Here is a 19,342-nt window from a genome sequence, read left to right as displayed (position 1 = left end):
ATTAAATGTGTATCAATTATTTATACAGCTAAGAAGAAGCTTCATTTGTATTCTGCAAATATTTATGTTTCTTAGAAGTGATTAGAGTTGCATTAAAACCAATGATGAAAATAACTGGCAAGTAGAAATTAATAGCATAAGTAATTATTACTGATCATATGCAAGTGCAGAATTGACCAGATGCCTACGGCATGTGTTTGTATGTAAAGATAACACAAGAATATCTCTTTACACTGTTTTAGCATATGTTAAATCAGCAGTAGACACATTAATGGAAAATAAATATCTCCAAAAGATATCAGTGAAGAGACTGGGAAGTACATTAGAATTCTAAATATTGGCAAATTGTAATTAAGGAGCTGAATATTTGTTTAACCAGAGTCTCATTAAACAGCACCTTTGGGTCTCACCTAATTATAAGCTTACAACATTTCTCTTGTATAGGTTTGAATTTTAATCGAACACTATTAAAATGAAGTTTGAACTTCTATTTTGGGTCTATTTAGTGAAAAATCAATGCAACCTGAAACATACTCAGCATCCCATTATAGTAATGATGTGTTTAAATGTGGCATTTCCTTGAAATTAAGATATAATTCAATATTTGTAACTTTGTTTACCATCAATTGCTTGTTTCATGATGTATAAATAGAATGCTAGACCCTGAAAATGAACTATAGTGCAATTCCGAAGAATTCATAATTTTTACATTGTTATCAGAAATGGGTCACAAGTAAAAGGGTACAAATGCAATTTAAATCAACAATCAAGCTAACATTAACTTTTCAGACACTTCAGCTGTGGAACTTTCATCAAGGCCAACAACTTTAGTACTTAAACATTTATACATATTAAAAGCACGTTTAACAAATAAAAAGTAATGTACTTTTAAACAATATAGTTTGTTTTATTTACTAAGCTTACATCTGAATTGTTTAAAAGTAAAAAACAAGAACACTTTGTTAAATTAAAAACATTCACGGATCTCACCTTGAAAAAGGTCCTAACGAGGACCAAAACGTTGGACTATGATATAATAAAAAAGTGAATTATTTTTACATTGGTGTGCCAGGTCTTTGATGTTCGTGGAGATATATATATATATATATATAGATAGATACACAGAAATATGTGTCTTTTTGTTGGAAAAAAAAAATTGCTGACAGAGGGAAGCTTTGATGGCACTCCCATGTCCAGGAATATCCCATGATAAAGAAGCTGGGGCTCATTTATAAACACTGATGACTTTATACCTTGACAGTATAGTAATCAATCAGTGATTAGCTTTTCTCAGGCAACTGCAGGTAGAACAACACAAAGATCTAATTGGCTGCCATGGGTTACTGCCCAGGTGCAAATTTGCCGGTTTTTATAATGGACCCCTGCTCAAATGATGTTTTTATGGAATTATTGTATTTAGTAGCAGTGTCCAAGTGAAATAGAATTAGTGGGGAATATACTAAATTTAACAGTAAGGGGCCTATTTATGAAGTCTCAGATTTTCTGGTCAAGTTTTTAAGGGGGAAATTTTAAATTTTTAGACCGGGAAAAAAAAAGATTTATTATGGTCCAAAACTGCTAAAAATTTAATCCTGAAATACTCCAGCCAAAACCTGTCTAAGTCATGTAAAAGTCAGTGGCAGTCAATAGGATTTTCCCGGATTCATCTTCCCATTGTTGGAGAGGGTGTGGTCAGCCAGGCACACTTCTGCACATTTTATGGTCCTGCAATAAGCTTAGAGATTGGAGATGGAATGATATTGCAGGTATGATAGCAAAAATAATGTTTATGGATGTACCAATGGAGCCTATATATGCGCTTTTAGGTGCCCCTTATCCACATCTCTCTCCACAGGAACAGAAGCTAATAAATTTTGTTTATACGGCGGTCAGATTAGCTATTACCTCTAAATGGAAGACCCCAGAAATTCCGACCTTAGGGGAGGTAATTGTCCGTTTGCGTGATATGAAACTGATGGAGGAGATGACTTCCAAACATAATGGGAGGATGCACTTACATGAAAAAATTTGGTCTAAGTGGGATTATTTTATATCTCAAAGATAGAGGTCCTCCTCTCCTTTTTGGGTAGCTATAATGTTACAAGTGCGACTGCTTACTGCTCTTTGGGTGGGTGAACTGATCTGACTATGTGTCGTTTGGTCCACAAGTAGTGGGTAGAAATGGGTGGTATGAGGTTTATGGAGATTAGATGGTTATATAACGTGTGTCTATGTGCACGATTGTATTGACTACAGGGTGACCGTACTGAGAGGTTATATTGTGATAATTTACCTGCTGTATTGATGTATGATATTACTGTTTTCTCTGTATACCCTCAGCTTGTTTATTATGGTGTAACTTGATGCTTTGCTATCATAAGTCTTTGTGAGTGTAAACAGTTATGATTTGTGATGAAAACTGTCAAAATCCAATAAACTATAAGTTACAAAAAAAAAAGTCAGTGGCAGGTCTCCCTTTTACAATTGGAAGATGTTTTTTTCCTTCATGGTGGTTTGACGCTGATTTTCATTAGAAAATCCAAAAAAATCGTGGTTTTTGGGTGACAATTAAAAAAAGTTGTATGATTTGAATTGATACACAATTTTGTAGAGACTGTTCCTGCACATACAATTTTTGTTAGATTTTTATAGTAAATTAAGCTATATCATGGTTGGGAATTTTTTAAATAATGAGATAAATTTGAGTTTTAATAAATAACCCCCTTGTAGTATTCCTAAAGGAGTACAGGCAAAATACTGGCATAACACTAGTTCAAAAAGGCTATCATTTTGTATGGTAGAGCACTTTTGAAAAACATTTCTGGGTTATTTTGGGGTGGAAAATAATTGTCTGAATCTTTAATTCCTGTGCAATGCAATTTGATTCGTTATTAACAAGATTAACAAATATTGGCTTGAATATTTGGGTTCCTTATATGTATAAAAAAGGATAAAAATGTTCCTGGTGTCTGCATATGAGGTTACCTCATGACAAAAATCATGACTGCTCATCAAATAGCAACACAATCACCAGTTTAATAAAGCCTGGTGGAGTTATTTCCTATACCACCCTCTTTCCCTGAGCATTTATTGCAGTGGTTCCCAAACCGTTGGGCTTTTCCCTCTGGGTCATGTTTAGTGCATATGTATTTGCCAAAACCTCATTATTCTGTATTCATTACTATAACTGATTGACTGATGCACCAATATTCCCTTTTATTTGGTTCCAAAGAGGGACTTGACCAAATGTTGGACCTTCAATGGGTTTCTGAATAGGAATGAGTGTAATATTTGCCATGGTTTGAAAAATTGTTGTCTGAAAAAATGCTCATTGACATCAATGCATTTGGCAAATCTTTTTGCCATTTCATGAATTAGCAAAAATGGATTAAGGTGGCCATAGACGAAAAGATCCACTCATTTGGCGACATCACCAAACGAGCCGATCTTTCACTGATATGCCACTAACGGGCATGGCTATATCGGGGGTAATCTGAACATTCGGCCCTATTGGCCATCACTAATCCTGAACTGTAAACGTTTGACAACCACTGATTTACACTAGAATGTGTACCTTTTTGTGCACTAAAATAAAAAGTGGAACTCCATATTGAAAGTATTAAATAGCCAGATTTTTTAAAGCGCCAACCTGATATTCACATTTATACTTCTATATCCTTGTTACTGCAAGACTATGTTAGTCAAATTGCTGCCCATCACTGCAGGTTGTTGATTTTCCTTTCTCTTCTGTGCTAAGTATTTAGTATTTATCAATGTATGAAATTAGAGTGCACCATTTTATAAATACACTTTTAAAAATTTCATGGATAAAAATGCTGTGAAACATGGAGGCCAATTTTTCAAAGGTCAAATTTTTGTAGTTTAGTGGTTTAGAGAACTAAACTAACTTTCTCTAAAATGGCATGACATTGATTAAAAGATCCGTATAAAAACAGAAAATAATGCTGAACAATGCTCTAAAAATACAAAATACAAATACCTCTTAAAGTCTGAATTAATTTAAAATTGTCCAATAGGATCAGCGCAGTTCTCACTGATTTCTATAGGTATGTGTATAAAAGTATATACATGAGTATATATAAGCATATGGATATGTGAACATAAGCATTTGGATGTGCAGATTTAGGCATGTGTAGATTTAGGCATATAATTTTAATTGTGCATTCCCCTTATCGGGGAGGAGAATATATTAAGCTCTTACATAACTTATAGAAATGGACTAAATGTGAATCCTTCGTTTAAGCCATTTGTAGCTTTGCTGTTCATGGAATAAACCCACCGTGCCTTCTGCTGCAGAAGATAAGAAAATGGGTGTGTGGATGTAGGCATATGGGTGTTGGATATAGTTAAACAAATATGCTTACACGTAGAATCATCATCTCATACCATCCACATCCCTGTTTAAACCCTTTTAATCTTGCTGTTCCTCTGGAATTCCATCCCTTAATTCCTCCATTTGAAACACTTTCTCAATTTCATATTCTTGAATGTTATCCATATTCTTGTAGAACTCTACATTAGAGTCCTGCGTGCAACCAATTTCTAAGACCCGGACCGAACCGAACCCGCAGCCCGCGACCCGAACCTCATATTTACCCACTTTGATCTGCGACCCGACCCGGACCTACGACTGCCTTATCTCAGGTTCTTATAACAAGAAGTGATGGTGCTGCAAACTGGATGTGACATCATCAAAAGTGGGCGTGATAGAAACAACTTTTGTAAAACTTATAAACTGTAAAATATAGACAATATTACATAAAATTCCATGAGACCCACAACACGACCCACAACCCACAGATCCATGGGTATACCCACACCTGAACATCCTCCCCTCATTCTGCAGGGTGCCCGCTTTTTTTGTGGGTAACCCGGGGTACCGATCCACTGCAGGACTCTACAGGACGGGGAACTTCTTCCTACTCACCAGATAGCACTTAATCTCTTATTATATTTTATAATGCTTTCGTTCCATGCGTTTACTTTTTCTAAATTGTAAAATTGTTCATCTCTACAAACACACTAAGAGGCCCATTTATCAAAGGTAAACTTTTAGTGGTTTTAGAGGTTTTTTAAACCAAGAGCTATGTCACTTTCTGTAAAATCATTAATGTCATGAAACTTAATATAAGAAGAAAAGACAATTACTAGTGAAACAAATTCAAAAACTTCTAAAAGTCTGAATTTATTAAAATGGTATAATAAGATCGATGAAGCTCCATTGACTTCTATAGGACCTCGACAGCTTTTACCTGACAAAGTTTTTTATTAGAGGATTTCATGGTTTTTACACCTAGGGGCAGATTTATCAACGGTTGAGGTGATTTTTCAAATGAAAAAAATTTTGAGCTATTTTTTGTGTACTTTGACTAGGGAGTAGTCCAAATGCCATTTGAATTTGAAAAATAAATCGAAAATTCGAATATCAAAATTTATCATGTACTGTCCCCCCTATGGGGGAACTCCTAGAACCTGTTTGGAGTCAATTTTTTTGGGGAAAAACTTTAAATCAAATTAGATCGAATGCACTATTCCTCGATTTGTATGATTCGAATTCAGGCCAAATATGGACTTATTCGATTTCGGTTGGTCTTTTTGAATTCGAATTTTGAAGTTTGTTCATTGCGAAATTCACCCCTTGATGAATATGCCCCTTAATAGAGATAGATTTTTTAGCGTTTTAAAGAAATATAGAAAACCAGATTCATGAAAAAAATAGAAATCTGAATGTTAGTAAATCAGCCCCTATGTTTTGTGTTGTGCAGATATCAATACAGTCATTAATTGAATTGTCATCATTAATAGGTACTTGTGACCAGACATTTTCATTCCACTTCTCTATAGTTGTGCTTGTTGCCTTTCTCTTGTTTCAAAGTGTGTGCAAGTGTACCAACTGATGCAGGGGAACCCTAAAGATACCACCATCTTCAAGCTGGTGATATTGCCAGCATTCCAACTTCAAGCTGCGTCAATAGGCTCACTGCAAACTTGTACCTAAATCATCTGCACAGATGATTTTGATGCCAAGAAATAACTATATGCCAACTTGTGTCATCACCTCTACTTTGTCCCCGCAAAGGCTGCAATTACACTGCAATTGTGAGGAATAATACTGCCTTCTGGGCAAAAAACATGTCAAATTGCATTCACAAATGAATGCACTTGCATTTGTAAATTGCCCCTACTGTCTCTTTTAACAAAGCTCTTTGGTTTGTTGTAAATTATATGTGGTGTATTTGTAGTTTTTTACAATAACGAGTAACATGGGTGGTCACATCAATGTTTTACAATTCACTACATTCATTACATTACTACATTACATTTTCTACATTACTAAAGTTATATTAAGGTTGTCTATGCTGAATAATGAAAATGATTAGTACCGTGTACAAATGATCATGTCTTCTCTTTATGAAGCATATCTTAACCTTCATTTACTGCAATTTCTGCTATCTTTTTAGAGCGACGCCACCAGACACACACACACCTTATTGTGTACCAGATTGGGATATGGACTTACTGTGATCTGGAGCCTATATTTGGCATGCAATATGGCAACGAATGTCAACCCAGCCAGTAACTTCCTTGTGCCTTATAAAACAAACAGAAGTCAAATGGATAAAAGAACTACTTGCCATCACTAAGGAGTGGCAGATGCTAATCAGCAGGAAACTACCTCTGACTAATGCTGCCCATGTGTGCCAATGCCCTTTCATGTGTTTGGATTTAACTGTTTAGAATAAAAACACTTCCACTGCCAGCTTCACAGATTGTCAGTGCATATGTCCTCTTTATTCATAATAACTGATTTAGAATTTATAAAAGCTATATGTCAAAAAATAAAATATTCACTTTAAGCAGACACAGTGTTAATGGAAAATCTAGCCTGTAACTATAAATATGCACAATCCTGTTGTTAAACCTGCAGGGTGGATAACTGTTCGTCACTTTTGATGCTATAAGCTCAGATGGGGTTCCCAAAATAACAATTTTCAGTAACACATTACCAACAATTTTAAATATTACATGCTAAACTTAACTACAAGAGCAAATGTATCTTGATTTATGGACAGTATCACATTTTAATTTTTTTTTAGTACCAATAGATGTTGAACATGAACTTCAGAGGACAGGAATTGGCAAGAGAAAATGTGTATTTGCAGCACTAATTACCTACCTCAGCTTTACATAAGCTAAAAAAATAGTGCTGCATGCCTTTAAATAGCTTAGGAAACATACAAGTGCTTCCATAATTAAAGGAAAAATATATCCACAGTTCATTTGGTACAGCTATAAGGGAATATAATATATAATACAAAATGAAATGCTAAAATATTTTGTAATTAGTGTAATCTAAAGAAAGCTAAGACATTTCAAGTAAATAAGGCAAGGGCAGTTATACTGTAAGTGCAATTTGTGCAAATGTGATTTATATGTAATTTTTTTATTAGTAAGAAGTTAAAACAGAATGTCTGTAATGTATCATTGTTCATTAAAAAACACTGCATTTTCTAGTATTGCTGTAAAGTAAACCAAACAATAAGGCCTTGGATTCCAGGGAGTTATGCTGTTTTAAAATATGATGTCAGGCATTCTATTTGTGGGTAATATCATATATGGATTAAGGTTTGTATTATTGGTTACTATGGGTTACTAGATGTGGTAAAACTTTTGACCAATACATTATATTACCTGTAAAGATTTAAGACTTTAGCAGTGTTGCTATTGGAATAACTCTATTTAATGCTTTAAGTGTTTAGTTTACAAATGGGATAGAATTGGTCAATGTATTTCACAGAGAAGAAAAGAGTGTTGTTATTATTATGAATAAAACATTTTTATAAAACACTAACATATTCTACAGGTGGCATACAAATTGATTGGTACAAAAAAGGAGTGTTGTGGGTGCACTCCTAAGGCCATATGAAAACATATTTAAGTACAATAATCTCCTGTCTAAAAAAAGAAAAACAGGGTTTTTTGTTACAAATTGATTGACTAATTGATACAAAGTGTAAAAAAGTCCTATAGTAACACAAATCTTCACCAGACGTGAATTCACAGTGAAATTCCACATATCACCATTGGATGATTGTTTTCCCAAAACTGAGGCAAAATTTTGCTCTAAAAAAAACACCCATCAACTTCAATACATTTTGGGCAAAAAATTTTTCCCATGGTTTTGTACATTTTTCAGTGAAGCAAAATGGGACAGATTCACTCACCACAACGCCTTACTTGCTCCCAGGGTTGGACTGGGGTGTGTGCGAGGACCACTGGAGCTGCTACCCCAGGGGCTCCCCTCACCAGGCCCTCCCTAGCACACCATTCTTAATTTTTAATGATATTGTGGAGAGTGGGTAGCGGGGAAGCAATAGTGGAGGCTACAACTGTGTCAGGATCAGGAGAAGCCTGGTTCGAGGGAAGGTAATGGGGTAACAACGGAGACCAGATCAGGTCTGGATTGAGGAAGGGGGTAAGCAGTAGCCAGGATCAAGGGAGGGCAGCTAGGGAACGATGGGGGGGCAGGATTGAGTCTGGGTCGTGGGGCCCACACGTTTTTTTCCCAGTGTCCCACTGGTCCAGTCTGACCCTGCTTCCTCCAAATGGATCACCAAGTCAAATACTCAACTAATCAACTTCTAAGGCTACGTGAAAAAACAGAACAACTCTATACTGGTCACATTTTAGCAAATAACTGGTTACTGGTTGTTTTGCCCTTTTTTGCACCCTGCCTTCCATGAATAGTCGATTGCATCAATTTTGATGCCTGTGTTAAAGTCAATGGGCATCCGAATGTTGTTGACGTGTGCAAAAATTTTTTGATGCTGGCGAATTTTCACTGGAGTTTCACAAATTCATTCGCTAGTGGCAAAACATGGAAATTCACAGCGAATATGTGCCAGTCGAATTTATTCACCCATCACTACTGATTTTGAATAAAAAGACGCAGAGGTCACAGGTTCAATGCCCGAGTATAAGATCTCTTGTGTGATTCCTGGGTGTTCTTAAATTCTGCTGATTGTTGATTCCTGGACTTTGACCCTGCCTGTTCCTTGACTTTGCTAAATATCTGCCTGCCTACTGAACCATTGCCTTGATTTGACTACACTAATTCTTGAACCCTTGTCTGCACCAAAAACTTGGATTTTCACCAGATGCTTCCTCCTTAGTCCGGACTTCTTCCGCTGGGAGCTGATAGGCCCCCTGACAGTATACCCGGGCCATGGACCCCACTGAGGAAGCTACACCTGATGTCGGAATAGCTCTCCGGGGATAGGAGTCCCACATTGAAGCTTATGAAATGCAGCAGGTCCGCATTGGGCAAGTACTTGACACTCTCCTTTCTTGGATGCCATCCACCTCCTCCCGCTTCAGTTGCTCCTCCTTCTGCAGCCTCATTGGCTGCTGAGCCCCACATTACTCCACCACCCGCTATTATGGGGTTACTCAAGACTCAATGTCTGATCCAGTTTGAGTTTCAACCCTCGCAGTACTCCAGTGAGCATGCCAAGGTGGGGTACATAATGTCCCGTTTGGAGGGGAAACCGCTAGAATGGGCAACACCACTTTGGGAGAAGAATTCTCAGCTGACTTTCGATGCCAAGGCTTTCCTCCAGACTTTCCATATGGTTGTTGATGCCCCTGGTTGGTTCACTAATGCCTCTTCCCGACTTACAGATATGGCAAGGAAACTGCAGTGCTACTGAGCACGCCATTGATTTCAGAACCTTGATGGCCGAAACAAACTGGAATAATGAGGCTTATGCAGCGGTGTTCTATCAAGGCTTGTCAAATAGACTCAAAGACGACTTAGTCTCCAGGGATTGTCCAGAACTTCTGGAAGACCTCTCTCTCGCTATTAAGGTAGACACCCATCTCAGGGAGCAGCAGTCCAATAAGGAGCGAAGCAAGAGATTCCTGCCTGGTCTGGCACCACGCTTTTAGAGAGTCCACCTTCCCAATCCTGTCACTCCACCTCCTGAAACTTCCTCGGAGGAACCTATGCAGATCGGTTGGATGCGTCTCTCTAAACAAGAAAAGAGGGACGTTTGGCTGGACTATGCCTATATTGTGGCAGAAAAGCTCATTTTGCCAATCGTTGTCCCCTGAAGTTGGAAGGATCTCCTAGCTCAGGTAAAACTGGGGAATTTTACCTGGGTGGCATTGAGACTGCTCCCCAAAAGAACTCTCATAGATTCCTATTGCCTTTACAGATTTCCTCTATTGAATCCCCTGAGGGTCTTGGCAATTGATGATCGACCACTAACTTCAGAGATCATCTCTGAGACAGCAGGAGATCTTCCACTGATGGTCGGATCACTCCATCAGGAGAAACTGTCTTTTCTTTTCTTTTAATAGACTGTGCCTCGGCTCCTGTAGTGTTGGATCTACCCTGGCTCCATCCACATAATCTTTCTATTGACTGGTCTGCCAAACAGATATTGCATTGGAGCAGGGTTTGTCTTTGTGGAGAAAAAGGATGGCGGTTTGCGACCCCCCCCCCCACAAAGATAATTGCTTCCCTATTCCTGCAACTGGCCAGCCAGATCCTATCTGTTTGGTCCTTTGCTCCTGCAGAAACCCCCATAGGCATGGTAAAAGTACCACCCGAATTCTGCATACCCATCCTTCAGCAAAGCCACAGTTCTAAGCAAGCTGGGCATCCACGTGTCCAAAAGACTTTTGAGCTAGTTAATCATCTCCTTTGGTGGCCAACCCTTCGGAAGGATGTGAAAGACTTTGTGGAAGCCTGTGCTAATTGTGCTTCTTCTAAACATAGTCGTTCACGCTCTAGCGAGCTATTGCATCCTCTACCCATTCCTTCCCATCCTTGGACTCATTTAGCTATGGACTTTGTTATTTAATTGCCACCTTCCAAGGGGAACACAGAAATATGGGTAGTTATTGACCTCTTCAGTAAGATGGCACACTTTATCCCTCTTCATAAACTTCCCTCTGCCATAGAACTTTCTCCGTTGTTCATTCAACATATCTTCCAGTTTGTGTCCAAGTTTTGGCGATCGTTGTGTAAGAATCTGGATATCACCCTCCAATTCTCCTATGACTATCACCCACAATCTAATGGGGCAGCGGAGAGGGTAAACAAAGCACTGGAACAGTTTCTGAGAAGTCATGTATCCTTCTGTCAGGATGATTGGGCCGATCTACCTCCTGGGTAGAGTACTCTCATAACAATGCTTGTCATGCCTCTACTGGTAGATCGCCCTTCTTGTCAGTGTATGGGCAGCATCTGCAAGCCTTCCCTCAGGACTTCCACTTGTCTGATGTTCCAGCAGCCGATGATCATGTAGCCCACATGTCCGCCATTTGGTCTGCTACCAAAGTCAATATGGAGAAGCGTTCCCTGGCCCATAAGAACTATGCTGATCGTAGAAGGAAATCTTCTCCTTTATATAATGTTGGGGACAAAGTGTGGCTCTCAACGAGGAACATTCATCAGGTGCCTTCCGCAAAGTTGGGTCCAAAATTTGTTGGTCCATTTCCCTTTGAAGATTATTAATCCTGTGGCTGTCAGACTTCAACAGCCTCCTGAGATGCGAATACCCAATGTATTTCATGTCTCTTTGTCGAAACCAGCTATAGCTAATTGTTTCTCTTCTGACCAGTCTTCCTCCTCTCACTGTGAACGGTCAACGGAAATATGAAGACTTTGAACTCAAGAATCTCCAGAGGGTCCTTTCAGTTCTTGATCCAGTGCAAAGGTTTCGGTCCAGAAGAATGTTCCTGGGTTAAGCAAACTGATGTCCATGCTCCCCAGTTGGTACAGGCATTCTTCAAGCAGTTACCGAAGAAACCACAATGTGGTGGTCTAGTGGCCCCTCTGGGGGAAGGGGTACTTTCAGGAGCACCCAATGGCACTCCCGTCTCCATCAGCGATGCTCCCAAGATGGCGGCACCCATGGCAGCCACATGGGTAGTGGTGCTGGCGCCTCATCGCCAGCACAATGAAGTCACGCGTCCGGCATGAAGATTTCGAATAAAAAGACTCCAAGGTCACGGGTACAATGCCCGAGTATAGGATTTCCTGTGTGATTCCTGGGTGTTCCTAAATTCTGTTTATTGTTAATTCCTGGACTTTGACCCTGCCTGTTCCTTGACTAAATATATGCCTGCCTACTGAACAATTGTCTCGATTTGACTACGCTTATTCTTGAAAACTTGTCTGCACCGCAAACTTGGATTTTCACCAGAAGCTACCTCATTGGTCTAGACTTCACTGGGAGCTGATAGGCCCCCTGACAGTGTACTACAGATTGTAAAAACTCTATTGAGGGAATGTAATAAAAGTCACAAAGAGCAAAACAATTTGCACAAATAAGAATATAATTTGCATTTCGCAATCTAATACTCTTCTTTCTTAAACTGTGATTGCTGTGAAAATTTTAATTGTGCATTGACAACTTTTAAGAAGTGCTTGAAGTTGTCGTAATCTTTTGGAGCGAACATAACTTTTTCAGTAAGAAGTTTTATTACATTCACTGTGCAGTCGTGCAAACTATAACATTCATAACCCTTCTTCCCCTGTCGAAAGTGGTCACTAAACAGTTTCTGGGTTCACAAAAGCGAAGGCAAATTTGATCGCACAAAGAAATAACTTTTCGCATTGCAAATATTTTTTATTACATTCCCCCATACATACCTTAAGCCAGCCACTTGAAACCTTTTTTGTAATATATATTTTTGTAAAAGTTTCTGTAATAACCAAAGTAAGATATATTAGATTTCCTGTGTATTTCGTAAAGTTTAAAATTGACAATACGTTGTTGATTTTTAAATGTCTAAATGAAAAAAACATATTTAATTGTTGCTTGAACAATTTAAAATGAATTTAATTGTTCTTGGTTTTTAATCCAGAGGTGCTGTAATTGCCATTAGATGCTCCTTGCTGAATTACAATTTAATTGTGTAATTTGCAGATTCTTTTTCTGTCCAGTTAGCAAACATGAATTCTTTTCAGGGCAGATGGCTACATTTACATTGCGAGAATAATGCTCGCTATTCTCACAATACTGATCTTGTTAATTAAAAACATTACTTTTATGACAACTTTGTTACACATTGTAATTCATTTGAGAGCACCAAACCAATTAAAAATGCCCTTATTACTTAAACTTGCTAAATTTCTGGGACCTGAAACATATTAACATGGGTATAGCAAGTGATTGGGTCATTTAATAATTATCAAGCTAGTTAATTTGAAATTTGCAGATTTTCAAAACCTTTAGGTTTAAATTGTGATGTATTAGGACAAGCAGTTAATCACCACCGTAAAGGACTGAAGCCTCAAGGGATATACCAGTTAAAGGAATCTTCTAATGATTCTCAGATTTCCCAAATGACTTACCATGTTGACAAATTTCAGTCTAGTGAATATGCAGCTGATCAAAGTTATATGATTTAGATTGAGTTACATTACAAGAACACTTGGTGTTGAGGTGGGTAAGAAAAGACGTGCTTTTAAGGCTTTCAAGTTAGCTGGTACAGCCGAAACATTTATAAGGTACAAGGAGGCCAATAAATCATGCAAAGAAGCTATAAGGCAAGCTAAAATTGCTATAGAAAAGGATATTGCAGCAAGCAGTAAAAAAAATCCAAAATTATTTTTTTAAATATGTCAATAGTAAAAAAATGAAGCAGGAAGGGGTGGGACCCTTACTATCAGAGGGGGGTCAGCTGGTTGATGAAAACAAAATAAAAGCGCAGATTCTGAACTCGTATTTTTCATCTGTCTACACAAATGAAGAACCAGTAAGTGAAGGTTTCCTTCTAAACACTCCCAATTCTAGTAATACAACTAATGATGCATGGTTCACACATGAAGAAATTCAAAAGAGACTTGAACATGTTAAGATTAACAAAGGTCCAGGGCCAGATGGTATTCATCCCAGGGTAATTAGCGAGCTTAGCTCTGTGATTGCCAAACCTCTTTACTTAATTTTTCAGGATTCATTGAGATCTGGCATAGTGCCGAGAGACTGGCGAATTGCTAATGTGGTGCCTCTATTCAAAAAAGGATCCCAGTTGTTAGAAAAATCTGCCAATGACCATTCAGGGTTCAGAGGAATGTGATAAGTTTTATACTCGCTGCGAGGGGACAAGCAATACAGAAGTAAGCTGCAGGTTGACCAGCTAATACAGAAAGTAGCTGGCTTTTTATAGATACTGTAAAATGTTACAATCTTTCTGCAGCTGATCTGGCCCCACGTTCACGTCATTTATTCAGGGGACAGTTAGCTGCGTACAAATGCACTGTTTCAAATTATCACAAAGACTTGTTATTGTTAAAGAAGCTACAATTATCACAAGGACATGTTATTGGTAAAAGAAGCTACATTTCACATATCATGTGTTTCAAGTATTAACTCAAGAATTTCCTTACATTTCCACCCTTTTTATACTTGTGAATGCATTATGTGTGACAGAAAAACATCAGTGATCAGGACTAGCAAAGCTTTTCATCCTTTGCGTCATATATCTGTGTTATAATTCTCCACATAGTCATAAGAGCAGAGTGAAGCTGCAGTATACATGGTTTTAGTAAAGGTAGTATCAATAAGACGTTGCAATAAGCCACGAATACAAGGGATGCAACAGCACCCACAGGTTACCAAAATAGCTGCAAGTATGGCAGTTGAAATTATCATGCTGGATACAAGTCCGCTCCATTTTCTGAACCAAGTCTGAAGAAAGTCGGTTGGCTATCCCAGAGTTTTCCGCCAGTTCATTAGATAACATAGCCAGTCCTTCCAAGGCCTTAGTGATACTCCCATCAGGAGCCTTGTTATTTGGGATGAAGGTGCAACACGTCACCGAAGATTTTGCACACGCCACCTCTCTCTCGGCAAGAAGCATGTCCAAGGCATATGATTTTGCCAGGCAACCAAGGAGGTGGCTTCTAGTTGACTTGCTATACCTTTAAATCTCTGATGGTTGTAGTTGATCCAATCGACGTTCTTGCTTATAGTTGCCCACCAGGCGAGGAAGGATTCAAAACCAGCGGTGATTTGATTTCTGGCCTTATATTCATCTGGGACTCCTCAGGGTACTCCTATATCATCAATGTATACATGATTGTCGAAAGACCCTTTAAGTCGGACTTCTCGTTTGGAGCGGTGAATCATTTCCTATCTTGGTACCTGCGGAATAGAGGTTACGGGAAAAGCATAGAAAGGCAATATCAGTTGTACTAAACAGCAGCTCCCACTCCAGAGACTTGGAAATAAGGGGCGCAATTTCATGTCTCCACATAACCACCATATATCTGCCCGCACACTACGGTGGTCCTGGAACCATCGTTTTTAAATGTGGTGTCGTTCTGTGTCAGAACTATATTTCAGGCACAAAAGGAGGCTGGCAGTGCCAGTAATTTCTGACTACGCCCTTGACTATGGAAACAGGTTTGGTTACATGCATATACTGTAATGGAATGTGGCATATGTAGCAGGGCAGAGAAAGGACAGGGTGGTACCGTTTGCGGGTTGCTTTTGAGTATATAACTTAAGCACACACTACAACCCTTCTAAGTCATTATCAGGGTTTAGCGGGAATGGCACCGTACCAATGGCTGGCCGTGCTTTTGCGCAAGCGAAGCAGTTATCTTTCTCTGCATGGGGGGCCATGTATGGGACAGATTTTAACCATTTGTTCCCCTCGGGGACACCTGTCTCTATTCCAAAAGCTTTTTTCAAGGGTGAGATTGGGTAAGTAAGTAAGTCACCCTCCATTCAGAGCCTGGGCTCAGAAAACCAGAGATAGAGATCTTTTCTTTGAGGAATGGGTTTGTGGAATCTCTCTTTATGACCTTTGCCCTATCTATGGTTACATTAATTAATGCCATGGGTTCTGTTCCTGTGATGGCAATCCCGAGACCAAAAAGTTTTTGGTCTCTGGGATGTGGATTTTTAATGGTTAGGAGCAGTGGGTTACATGACTTGATCGTGCAGTAAGCAGATGGGGCTTTCTTTATTATGGAAATCTGCTGCTGCATGAATTTCTTTAAGTCTCCTACCCATGGTGCTATCTCCCACCCTTGTGGATCTGTACTACACCAGACTGTGGACCAATCCAGGCAGGGCTTTAGTCCGGGGTTGGGGTGTGCAATGATGCACATATACTTATTTTCCCAGGCAAAGGACCTAGCGGTCTCTAAGGAATCACACTGAATTCACTGGCATCAAATTCAACTGTGGTAGTGATTCTTTCGATAATGGTAATGTCTAGAGGTTTGCTCCACAGTGGATATGAATAATCCTTGGGAGGTAGTCCCCAATCCTGTCTGCCTGTTGTACCTACACTCTGGGGAGTCCTATTTCTTGGGAATGAGGGATGCTCCCCAACAGGTGTATTATTCTGGTTGGTGGCATTATGATATAAGGGGAAGAAAAGACAAGGGAATAAGATGAAAAACATTATTAGTGCTAACATGCCTGCACAACCCCACCTTGAGAATGGTGTCCAGGTATCATATTGTTCTACTCTTTCCCTACTTCTGCTGCTGCTCCCAAATAGTCCCATGGTTCTTCACTGACGTTGAGACGACCCCCTCCCTGGTGACTGGACCCACTATCACTCCCTGTCTCTTTATCAAAGGCGGGCGATTACGCCACTTAACACCTTAATATCAACAGTCTAGTGATGGGACCTCTACGTAGACAACAGTAGTAACAACAACAACAAAAAGAAAACATATACGTTACCAGATTCCAGTGACCCTGGTCGCTGTGTTCTTTAGAAACCGTCACTGTTCCCCCAAACGAGTGCAACTGGCCTCTCTTTACGACAGCTGTCGGAGGTCTTTCGGTTCAGTCCACAGAGAGAATATGATTAACCCTCTGCAGTGACCACAGTCACGTTTCCCGTTTGAGAAGACAGATGTTGGTTTCCGGCTCGAAGGACCAAGTTGTTAGAAAAATCTGCCAATGACCATTCAGGGTTCAGAGGAATGTGATAAGTTTTATACTCGCTGCGAGGGGACAAGCAATACAGAAGTAAGCTGCAGGTTGACCAGCTAATACAGAAAGTAGCTGGCTTTTTATAGATACTGTAAAATGTTACAATCTTTCTGCAGCTGATCTGGCCAGGGGACAGTTAGCTGCGTACAAATGCACTGTTTCAAATTATCACAAAGACTTGTTATTGTTAAAGAAGCTACAATTATCACAAGGACATGTTATTGGTAAAAGAAGCTACATTTCACATATCATGTGTTTCAAGTATTAACTCAAGAATTTCCTCAGCCTCAAACTATAGGCCAGTTAGTCTGACGTCAGTATTAGGAAAGCTTTTCGAATGGTTAATAAAGGATAAGATACTGGACTTCATAGCAAATCATAATACTATGAGTTTGTGCCAGCATGGTTTTATGCGTAAAAGATCTTGCCAGACTAACTTAATTTCTTTTTACGAGAATGTAAGTAGAGACCTCGATTCTGGGATGGCAGTGGATGTGATTTACTTAGACTTTGCTAAAGCATTTGATACAGTGCCACACAAAAGGTTACTGGTTAAATTAAGGAATGTTGGCCTGGAACATAGTATTTGTACCTGGATAGAGAACTGGCTAAAAGATAGACTACAAAGAGTGGTGGTAAATGGAACATTTTCTAATTGGACCAGTGTTGTTAGTGGAGTACCGCAGGGCTCTGTACTAGGTCCCTTGCTTTTCAACTTGTTTATTAATGACCTGGAGGTGGGCATTGAAAGTAATGTTTCTATTTTTGCAGATGATACTAAATTGTGCAGAACTATAGGTTCCATGCAGGATGCTGCCACTTTGCAAAGTGATCTGTCTAAACTGGAAAACTGGGCAGCAAACTGGAAAATGAGGTTCAACGTTGATAAATGCAAGGTTATGCACTTTGGCAAAAATAATATAAATGCAAGTTATACACTAAATGGCAATGTGTTGGGAGTTTCCTTAAATGAGAAGGATCTAGGGGTCCTTGTAGATAACACGTTGTCTAATTCTGGGCAGTGTCATTCTGTGACTACTAAAGCAAATAAAGTTCTGTCTTGCATAAAAAAGGGCATTAACTCAAGGGATGAAAACATAATTATGCCTCTTTATAGGTCCCTGGTAAGGCCTCATCTGGAGTATGCAGTTCAGTTTTGGACTCCAGTCCTTAAGAGGGATATAAATGAGCTGGAGAGAGTGCAGAGACGTGCAACTAAATTGGTTAGAGGGACAGAAGACTTAAATTATGAGGGTAGACTGTCAAGGTTGGGGTTGTTTTCTCTGGAAAAAAGACGCTTGCGAGGGGACATGATTACACTTTACAAGTACATTAGAGGACATTATAGACAAATGGCAGGGGACCTTTTTACCCATAAAGAGGATCACCGTACCAGAGGCCACCCCTTTAGACTAGAAGAAAAGAACTTTCATTTGAAGCAACGTAGAGGGTTCTTCACAGTCAGGACAGTGAGGTTGTGGAATGCACTGCCGGGTGATGTTGTGATGGCTGATTCAGTTAATGCCTTTAAGAATGGCTTGGATGATTTTTTGGACAGACATAATATCAAAGGCTATTGTGATACTAAACTCTATAGTTAGTATAGGTATGGGTATATAGAATTTAATTTAAAGTAGGGAGGGGTGTGTGTATGGATGCTGGGTTTTCATTTGGAGGGGTTGAACTTGATGGACTTTGTCTTTTTTCAACCCAATTTAACTATGTAACTATGTAACTATGTAACTTCTAGTAACTTGTGGCTATTGCACAGCATAGCTTATAGCACAATCTATCAGATGAATAGTATTCAATTCATTTTAAAGAGTCTTGATTGAATGATAACATTTATGGCAGGGATTGCACAGTCTGAATGCTGCTCACACAACTAGATTCTTATTTATTAAGATTGCTTCATACGGTATCTGGAGTGCTTAGAAGGAGGTTGTACATGTGCAGGCAAAGGAGACTGCTGGTCAAATAAGCAGCCGGTTATCTGAGCTGAATATTGCCAATAAGTAGGAAAATACATATATTTTTCAGATAAATAACCTGGTTTAAACTCCTTAATTGCCACAGATAATAGCAAATGATAGTGTAGCGCTATAGTAAACTGACTTGTGCTAGGGCAGTTTAAGCTACTTTCCTTTGTGGGCTGAGACCACCAATGAGCTCTCTTTCTCAGGGGTAAGCCCTCGCAACGTGGTGGAGGCAGGGTGTAGTGAAACTGTAACCTGGTGCGATAGCACAATGATGGGTGCCAGTAGTTCTTTAACGGTTGAACAAAGAACTGTTGAACAATAGCACATAGATCATTTAGCACATTGATCCACAATGGAGAACATACA

This window comes from Xenopus laevis, chromosome 2L (genome assembly GCF_017654675.1).
Source record: "Xenopus laevis strain J_2021 chromosome 2L, Xenopus_laevis_v10.1, whole genome shotgun sequence".
Lineage (NCBI taxonomy): Eukaryota > Metazoa > Chordata > Amphibia > Anura > Pipidae > Xenopus > Xenopus laevis.
Note: the sequence above shows the minus strand (reverse complement) of the source record.